This window comes from Gallinula chloropus (genome assembly GCF_964237585.1).
Source record: "Gallinula chloropus genome assembly, chromosome: 5".
NCBI lineage: Eukaryota > Metazoa > Chordata > Aves > Gruiformes > Rallidae > Gallinula > Gallinula chloropus.
The window spans coordinates 59859586-59870036 of NC_140090.1; positions in this window are offsets into that span (position 1 = coordinate 59859586).

Consider the following 10451-nt stretch of genomic DNA (forward strand, 5'->3'; position numbering starts at 1 on the left):
TAAGGTTGCTGTGGGTTTTCCAACACTTTCAATTAATCTTTTCACTTACATTGTAGTTAAGAAGGGATTTATTTTCCAGTTCGAAAAGTATTCTATAGATTACAGGAATCCTGGGTACAAAGAGAATGCCAGAGGAAATTTCAGCAGAAACTACATGACACTACACAAAGTATTTTCCCACCACATATGCCATTTATTACCACCCCTTTTCTAACACAGATTTAATACTCCTGCAATACAGAATTACATTATTTATAAAGTGAAATAAATGATGCTTTTGTGGTAAATGTGTCAGAAGCAGGAGAAACAAGGCAGTCTGGTACTTGATAGTCATACTTTATTTACAGTAACAGGTATTCCAAATCATGGGCCAGCTAGAGATGTCAAACTGCAGGGGAGGCTGGCTGCCCTGAGGAGGGGTGAGTACACAAGCCCTGCACGTCTGGGGACAAAGCTGAGTGCTGGTGACAGGGTCCATCAATCAGTGAGGGGATGAATCACACACAGGGGCCATCCAGCTAGCCTTGTCAGGAGCAAAGTGAGACAGGGCTGGACTCAAGCTACTCTGTGGGTCCAAAGTCCACCGAGGAGACAGGCTAGCTACAGCATGGGTCTCAGCTGCACCCAGGAGACTGGAGTACAGTCCAGCTCCCCTACAGCACAGCTCAGACAAAGGCCCCAGGCCTGAGGCTGAGCTTAAACGGAGTTTCTGGGCCATAATGGGACAAAGGTCCTAAGTGAGGCTGTTCAGTGTAACTAAGGGCTGTTGGGGCATACAACACAATGATACCAAAATTTTGGGAATTCCAGTATAATCACAGTAATAATTTGAGTTCTACTGGAGAATAAAAAGAAAGAAAGAAAAAAAGACTAAATAAAATAGGTCCTTTAGCACTGAGGGAAAAGTAAGAGATACTGTGCAGAAATAGCACAGTGCTCTCTGGTGGTGTAGTTTCAATGGTCCCGTATATAAAGAAGGCAGCAGCATCCAGCAAGAAGGTCAAAGGAACAGGTATATATCCAAAATTCTCTCTGGTTCATAACCTGCTGTTTGACAAGAGTTTTTGTCTGTGTGCTCCATCATCCCAAACCCAAAATGGGGATAAAATGTTGCAATGTGCTTGGAATTAGTGTTGTATAATTACAAATTATGAACAATATTGCTATAATTCATACTTGTAAACTAAAAGGATCCTTAAGTTTTGGTAGATCTGCTTAATGAGGCATATAGCTCTTCTTTTGCCAGTACACTTTCAATTTCAAATCCTGTCAAGCAGGATTTATGTGCTTTTGGTTTTAGTACAAAAAGGGAAATACAGCACTACATTTTGTTGAACAATTCAAACAACTATTGACCTGATGTTTACACATCTTAAAACACAGTTTAGTCATTATTGAAAGTAATGTTAAAAGTGAGAAAAAATCATCATCCAATTTCTGTCTCAAAAATAATTAATTTCAGTGAGGCTTGCAGCTACTGTAATCAGGGCAGAAGTTTGTTCAAAATGATCAAATATTTAAGAAGCAGCAAGTAACTGTTCCTGCTCTTTGTTTTCCTTGGGCTATGATGTAGACTCAGGGGAATCACTTATGTCAGATAACTATTTATATTTGGAATAAGAGAATTTTGTAAGATTTAATTACACTGGATTTCCCCCGCATACTAGGAGCTATAGAATAGGAACTCAGTCATCTGCTTTTAAGCAGGATCACCACAGTTCAAGATAAGAAAGAACTAAGAAATTATTGAGCCCATTCTCTTGTTAAGGCAGGCTACAGTTCCCTCATTGAGGAGGTACTGGATATTAAGCTTACTCCATGGAACAGCAGCCAAAAATCACTGAATCACTAGGTTGGAAAGACCTTTGAGATCATCGAGTCCAACCATACTAAACCCATTTAGTAGAGAGGGCTGACCCATGAAAAACAGAATGGATAGAATTTTGTGACATCCAGATATTTCAGCCAGAATACAAAGTTCTTACATTTTTAGTTATTTACAGGGTTATTTTTAGGAATATCGTTTGACTATATCCAAGATTTGAAATCTCTCTAATGTAAAGCACTTTGTACAATAAAGAATCTAAGACATATGGAAAATTCATAAAATATAGTGCCCATGCTTTAATGTAAAAGAAAGGTGCTTAATAGATCTCAGCAATGTTACCCATAAATATGGACTTGGATGTCTTAAAATCTTGCCTGAATATATAGCTGATGGCACAAATATGTGGCAAATAGTAGCACAGTTGGTATGCTTCTGTGTTGCACAGAAAATCTTCCATTTGACTGCAATGTATTCCCTAATCAAAGGGTTTGCATCTCATGATTGTCTCTCTCATGAGAGCAGCTCACCATTAGTGATAATGAGGATATAAATCATACGACTAAGATCTGGGAATTACATTTGATGTCATTATTGACAGAGCATGTAGAGGAGATGGCTTTGTCGTTAGGCTTAGTGACTCTCTGAAATAAAATTTGGAACAGTTTCAGGCTGTTACTAGAACATGGGCTTTGTCTTGTTTTACAATTCTTAACAATCATACTGTGAAGACATAAAATGAACTCACTTTTCTTACACAAGACAGCAGGCACCAGCCAACAGCCTGAACACAACTGTTGTGTTGTGGAGCAAAGAGGACTGCATGTGGCTGTCTTGCCATGGGAAGCGCTGACTTGGGCACAAGTCTTGAACACTCACTGTACCAAGGGTTCTTTTCTGCCAAGCCTGTCTGCAAGTGCATGTCCTCTTCCACAGAAGACTCCCATAGGTGATACCATCTGGCAAACGCCCCATGGCAAAACTAGCTGCTCTTAGCACTTCTCTGGCAATTTCTAGGGTCCACTGCTGCCCATCAGTAGCATGCCTGCTCATTTCTCTTGAATACTAGAGAAGCTTGCAAGCCAGCCTGCTGGCTCACAGCACATTAACACATTTATATGCAATCTCATCTGTGCCTAGAGTCCTCAAATTGCTGGTTACAAACTAGTTTAGGCAAGTTGTCTGTTCTGTCTTGGAGATGTGCCTGACCAGGGCCACAGATAATCAAGCAGGATTTGCAGACACATGCAGAAGAGCTTGAACACATTTTGTGGAACCCTACAACTTTTGTGAACTGCTGAGTGTGTGAGATTTGAGACACTATTAATTATACTCGTGTACCAGTAAAAGTCTCTTCAGCTAATGTAATTAATTAGCAGTGCCTTGATGCTGCACCTCTTGCTCTCTATGTATTTAACACACAGTGTCATCTCTCTGATGATCATCTCTCTGCTTGCAGTGCAGTTTACCTGATGCTTTAATGAGTGCAGGTACTTACTCATATATAGTGTTAATTAACACATGCAGTACAGGGAAGAGAACTACACAAACCACTCTGAAGCACTGGTCTTAAATGCAACCTAAAGTCTAGTCAGCTTAATAAAAAAAATCTCAAATATAAACTCTAATATTAAATTATACTTTTTAGAAACATTATTTATATAAAAAACTTTAATGCACATTTTCCAACTTTGCTGAAGCAAACCTGCAGGCACTTCATTTGTTTTGTTTTGGCTTTTTGATTATCAGCTAAAAACCCACGAAATGTTTTGTTCAATGAGTTTTAATTTTAAAAGCGTGTTTTTCATTTAAAGACAATTTTATCTGATGTACTTCCAGGGAGAACTGACAAATAAATTTGCAGACAGGGACCACTGCCTTTTAAGAAGGAGGAAAAAGTTACAGCTATAGGTCTATCCAGAGTTACAATGAACATTTGACTTTCAAAGATTCACAGTGAACAAACAAATGCATAAATAAAGCAAGATTAATTTATGGTTGCAAGTTCTTCTAGTGCCAAACCAAACTAGTTATTCTTTGTTATTCTAATAATGCTTATTTTTGGGAAATTCATACAGGGAAGGCATAACCATACTATGAAGGCTGACAAAGGTCTCAACTCTTCCCAGGCTCAGACATGAGCCAAGGGCAGCACCACCGTTTTACTCCAGGTCCCTGCATTTGTAGCTAAGGAGAAAAAAAATACTAAGGCACTAACAGCAGTAAAAAAGGCTACCCACTACACAGAGCTTTACTTGTGCTCCAAAACATCCCTCTACGCAAAAGGGTAAATAAGGACTCTGCAGACTTCCCCTTCTTACTGGGGGAAGATCCTGCTTTAAGCAACAATCTCATTATACATCATTCACTGCAGGGAAAACAAAGTGGCCCCTGGAAGGAGGAACAAAGAGAAACTTTCTGCTGGCCAGCCTAAGGACAACCTATGGGCCTTATCAGACAGGACCTCCCCTGCTCACAGATGCTATACAAATTCAATTACACTGAAGAGTGCTTTAGTCAAACTCTACAGTGCCTGGCTTAGATGAATAATTACTTCCATATTCTATTATAAAAACAGACATGCTTTAATAGGCCTAAAGCTAGAATGGATTCAGGGCTTCATTATATCTACTATCTCTAAATGTTTCTCTTAATTATCTTTGGTCCCTAAGAGAGGCTCAAGGCCTTCCTTATGTATTCTCTTTCCCAACATGATTGGCTTGATTCCTAAAGCAAAAGACTGAAATAGGATGGAAAGTCACAGTGAGTAAACAAGCATTTTCCCAAATGCACAAAGTTGGGTTTTTAAAATTATGTTTTATTTTTTTATTATTTTAGTGGTGTTAGAAATGCCATAGTAACAGCAGTGGCACAAACAGCATTGCAGACTTGGTTCTACTACTCTGTGCATCTGCTACACCACTGACAGTATATCTGAATTATCAGAAGCTGGTAATTCTGACATACAGAAATCTATCTTTTAGATACAGAACATTATGCATCATCTCACTCATATATAAAAATGGGGCTCAACAACTGGTTAAAAAAACCTTCCTCCACAACTTACAGAGCTGCTGGCACTCGTCTAAGAACTGTTACAGAAGACATCTCTCTCAGATGTTACACTGAAATACAACGGCAGAAAAGAAAGTGTATGAGCCCTCATGCCTTCTCATTTTAGTTTGACTAATTAATTACAGTGTTTATCCAGAGTGCTAGCACTGAGATACCAACTGCTCATGGAAATGGCAGTCCTCACAGTCATCTTGATCCTGAATTAACAGGAAAGGTCCCATTCTTTTCAGTGGGTTTGAAATTCATTTATTGGGTATCATCAAAAATACCTCTATGCCAGAGTTAATATTCACATCCTCTGCTCTGGTGACAGGAAAACCACATACTCCAACATTCAGCTGATGCGTTCAGGGAGCTTGAGCTTAATATTGATTTCACCCTTTGTCCAGTATTCAGAAGATCGTAATACAAATTTGTGGAAAATCTCGGGTTTTTTCCAGATTCTTAAATCTAATTCACACCTGAATTACTTGGGACAGATGAAGATGGGATGTTACAGCTCTAACCAGCGAGGAAACCCGGCTCTGATGTGCAATACAAGTCAGTTTTTGCTAGATGTGAATGTGTTGTGAACCTTTGGCTCCAGCCACATCCCACAGCTGTCACAGCCCATACTCTGCAATTGTTAGAGAGATTGACACACTCTGCAAAGCTCATCGATTTATTTCCTGGCAAGAAGGCGCCATTCCTGAGCAGGCAGCTCCATCGAGCAAGCCCTGCCGCATGAGCTCAAGGCCCTGAACCGCACTAGGCTGCTCCGGGCCAAACCAGCCTCGGCGCTGCGGGCTGAGAGCCTCCTGCGACGCCAGAGCGGGCCGGGCCCGCCAGAGCGGGGCTTCACCCGGCGCTCAGCCGGCCCGCAAACACCGGCCGGGGGAAGGCGCTTTACCGGGGCTGACTTAGCCCCGCACGCCCCTGAGGTTACTCCCAGCTACGCCCCAGCTCCAGGCCGAGTCCGGGCACAGCTTTGCGGGCTGCCTCCAACGAGGGCCCATTCTGGGACGGGGCACCGGGTGAAGCCGCATGACCACCGAAGCCACCCAACGCCGGGAAGGGCTGCCCGGCGCTGCGGGGAGAAGCAGCGGCGGAGAAGCCCCCAACAGAGAGGGCTGCACGGGACCGTGCTCCCTCCGTCCTCTCGCGAGAAGCAGCGCCCCACGGCGCGGCCCGCGGCTCTCGCGGGAAGATGGCGCCTCTCGCGAGAGGCGGGTGCCGCGGCTCCCCGTAGCTATAGCAGCAGGGGATGAGGGCGGGTGAGGGGATGTTGTGTGCCGCGGCGGGACTCGGTGCCGGCAGGTAGGTTCTCGTTCCGCTGCTCTCTCCTGAGCTCTCGCTCTGGCTGTCCGGAGTTGCACTAGCCCTCGCGGCGCCGGCCGGCAGCGGGGTCGGGACTCCGGTGGCGGGACGGGAGGGGTAGTTCCCTTCAGCGGCACGGGCGGGCTGGGCAAGGGGCCGGGGCAGCTCGTACCGTGGTGTGAGCAGCGGCCGGGTCCCTGCGGGGCGCGGCGGGAACACGAGCTCCAGCGCTCTCGGCTGCGCTTGAGTTTTCTTCCCTCCCGTCCCGTCGCCTGAGGGAAAAGCCCTGTGCGTTAGCTGGCTGCGCGTTGCGTGTGCCGGGAGACCCGCGGGTGGCTCTCCCAACTCCGTGAAGAGGCGCGGCCCCGCGCGGCCGGGCCGCTGCTGGCGGCGGGGCGGCCGGCCCGCGCCTGGGCAGCCTGCGGACAGCGAGGTTGCTGTGCCGGGGCTCCCGGGGCTTGACCTGCGGCGTAGTGCTGAGCGAGGGGCCCCCGCTGCCTGCCGGCCGCTGGTCAGCTTTGGCGGAGGGAGGGAGTGAGTAGCGGGCATGGAAAGGATCTGGTGGCTAGAAAGGTCTTTTGTCAGGCGGAATCTTTGGAGCTGGTATCGCTGCCGTGTTGGTTGGTAACTCAGGCACGACCAACAGCCATTCCTCTTGCATATAGAAGCTGTTGGTTAGAAGCCGCCGCTCGGTTACACTAGTGTATTTACTATGTCGGGCCAAGGTAGGCAAAAGCATGTGCAACAACGGTCTGCTTTTCCAGGGTCTGGTTTCACTTGAAAGCCCTCGTACAGCAGGAGGGTTATGAGTGAAGGATTTGTGAAGATTACAGCCCTAAATAAAAACTATAACAATGTACACCTGCCTTCAAAAAGTTGTGGACACAATGGCTTTCTGGTGTTGGGCTGAGTGAAGTTGCTGTGAGGGTTGTGGTGGCTGGTCGCTTGTGTGAAAAGGAATTCAAAGAGCTGTTCAGATTTCAGAGCAAATTCTGAGTGTTAGAGTCATGGAAAAATATGCATGTGAAACGGGGGGGGGGGTAATACTTGTGTCATTTCTCAGAAAGAAGCGTGTACTCAAAACAAACCTCTCTGAGCTTGTGCTGCTTTGCAGGCTTGAAAAAAATTCTGTGACTGAAAGGGTTTGTGCTGCAGCATGCCTGATATTGAATAGCAGTTTTGGAAAACAATAGTAGAAATAGCAGCATGGATAGTGTTGTGTTTGCTTCCAGAGGGAAAACAAGTACTGCTGTGCTGAGAACTAAACTGAGGCACTAATGTGTAACTTGAACATGACAGCTTTTAAAAATAATTACCAAAAGTATGTTATGGCCAAAAAAAAATTGAATGAGTCTGTTGAAATCTGTTCTCATTTAGGGATTGGTAGAAATAACAATAACCTCACTAGGCAGGAGACTCATTAAGTTCTATTCCAGCATCTTATTGAATGTAGCTAATCAAGCTGCATATCATTCTGACTGAATTAAATGGGAGCATAGGCGCCTTTACTACCCCCAACCCACCTGGGAAGCCTTTTGGCACAGTGTCCTTAGGATGGGGTGAGAGGGAAGGGTGTGTCTGATTTGTCCACTGCAGACAAACTTACAGTTATCCCAGAGAATTTAGAAATTTTGCTTTCTTTATGCTAGTAACAGCTGTAAAAGCATTTCAGCTCATTCTTTCAGTCATTGCAGGTAGAAAAGATGTCAGTTCTTCTCTCTGTTCTGGGTTAACAATCTATTTTGAGACTGCAGTCACGAGTTCATTAAAAAGGATAACAGGAATTCAAATAAATCCTCCTTTATCCAGTCCTGGTGATGTTATTAGGCATTAAGCCTTCTTATGTGAATTTTCTTGGAGACAACATACAGGAGAAAGTGTGTTTATTTCCCAGTTTGTGAAGCATCCAAATCCGTGTTACCTTGAATAGTGGCAGTGCTTTTAGGTATCACATTATTGTAGCTGTAGTAGGTTCTTGTCCATGCTAATCAGAATTTAGCTTCTGCTGTGTTTGAGTGCTCTGTAAACGTAACTTTGGAAAGAACAGTTATGGCTGCCCTGAATAACTTTTGGTGTACTATGCAAAGTGCATCAAGTGATTCAAAAAGGAAACAGGTAGGAGGATGAAAGAATAATTAAAAAGTCACAGCTATTCTTTCTTAAAAACTTTGCTTACCTTACCCTTCAGAACCAATAAACATATTTCTTCTATAGGTGCCCACAGGCACGTTTATTATAACTTATTAGTCTTTTCACTTTTTTCATGTAAACTTCTGAAATTTAAATTTCTTACACATCCTTCAGTTTCCTAACACTTATTCAAACAATTTATTTTTAATTCCTTCTCTGAAATACTCCTTGCCTTTATCTGAACTTTGCCTTTACATTTCTTTCTTTCCAGTCACCATTCCAAAGTTACTGTGTATTTCTGTCACTGGAGGTTATTCCCAATCACAGATGTATATGCTGTGTTTGATGGCAGAGAGGACCAGCAAGAAATGTTAGTACTGACTGTCAAGGAATTTTGATAGTCTTGCATGGATGTCGCTATTGTTCCTCTTAACTGCAGTCTAGTCTTTGAGGTTTTGCATCCATCTGTAGGCAGTCCCCTTCCCTAGGCTTGTGCCCTGTGTGTGAGATCTCGTTGAGGAACTGTCTCCTAGCTGCAGCCTGGATGCTTGCTAAGGCAAGTGACACAATATATAGGTATCATGTCTCTTGATGTGCAGTTTATTCCTTCTTTTCTCTCTGTTATGTCACTTGATGCATGGGGTTTTCTGTTCTGTGACCTGAAAAAATTAAAAGGTTTGGGTAGATCTCACCAGCCATTGTCTACACAGGACTAGTGTTTGGCCCAACTAGGGTATCACTTGGCAATGCTACACTGACTTTATGGCAGTAGACTACATGCCAGGTCAGTCATTCAGCTTGCTGAACTTATGTGCAATTGTTCAGTTGGGAAGTTAACCTGTTGTGGCTTGGAAAAGGGAGGAGAAACTTCAGTATCTTATCCACACTGCAGTAAAAAACAAGGAACCTGCAAGGAAGACAGGAGACTCTTAAGTTATTTTTTCCACAATTACCAAGATTTGTGAGCTGTATGTATTCTGTTGTAGTCTTGAATGTTAGAAGTAATGTTTTGTGTTCACAGTGTGTAAAACTTCTGGTTTATCTTGTTGTCTAGTATCCTAAATATGTGAAGTCAAGGTGATCTTCAAGGTGCTGTATTAAAATTGGTGTCTCTAATCGCTTCTGTGGAAGTTACCGCTTGGTAAAATGAAGAACTCTGGTACCTGCTGAGTGTTTGATGTGAATGTTGACGAACTGTTAAGAAACTAGAGGAGGTTAGACTTCTGGTTTTGAGGCTTAAAAGCAGTTTTGTTCTAATTACGAAAGCGTGTGTGAAATTATGTATTGTTATGGACTAATCTATACATTTTCTGCTTAACATATCTAATTGTAAAAAAGTGATTTCTCTAATATCATTCATAGCAACTTGTAAACTAACCTGTTTCTGAATTAAACCCATTTGCAGGAAATACAGTTCTTGGAGTGTTGCTGCCACAATTGTTTGTTTAAACATTATAACTACAACTATGTAATAACACAGATAGTAAATTTTGTATTCCTCTTATAGAGCACTGAGACTATTTTCTTCAAAACTTTCAGCCTCATGAAATGCATCTTTGAACAAGATATCCGAAGCAATCTTTAAGGTGCACTGTGAAATCTCAGTTTGAAAACTTGTGCATTGGTGTCTCTTCTTTCTTGTCTTCTTTCTTTAGTAATAAAAAACCTGAAAGCTTTCTGCTGGTACAGAGGTAATTATAATTAGGTATCTGAGAGGCAGAGGTAATCTTTATCCATGGAATGATGTGCTGTGCTGCTGGTGGTGTATTTTTCACCGTTTCTCACACTTTCCCTAGGCCCTGGTGTGGGGATGATGCCTAAGAAGGAAGAGATTACTTCTGTCTCTGTTCAATTTTTTGTTACTTTGCTGGGGTGAAGTTGTTTTCAGGAATGCAGATTGTAATAGTGCATCTTGAGTTTGATGGGAATTGGACTGAGACTGACAAATGAATTTGTGAAAGCCAGAGCTGCCAGATGATAATAGCTTGCCTTCATTACTGACTAGTTTAGATTTGAACCAGTGACCTAGAGGTGAAAAGCTCAGCATTGCATTACCAATCCTCTGATCTATCCATATGTTCTCTTGTTTAAAGTCCCTGTAGTCCTCTTAAGCAGAACACACGGT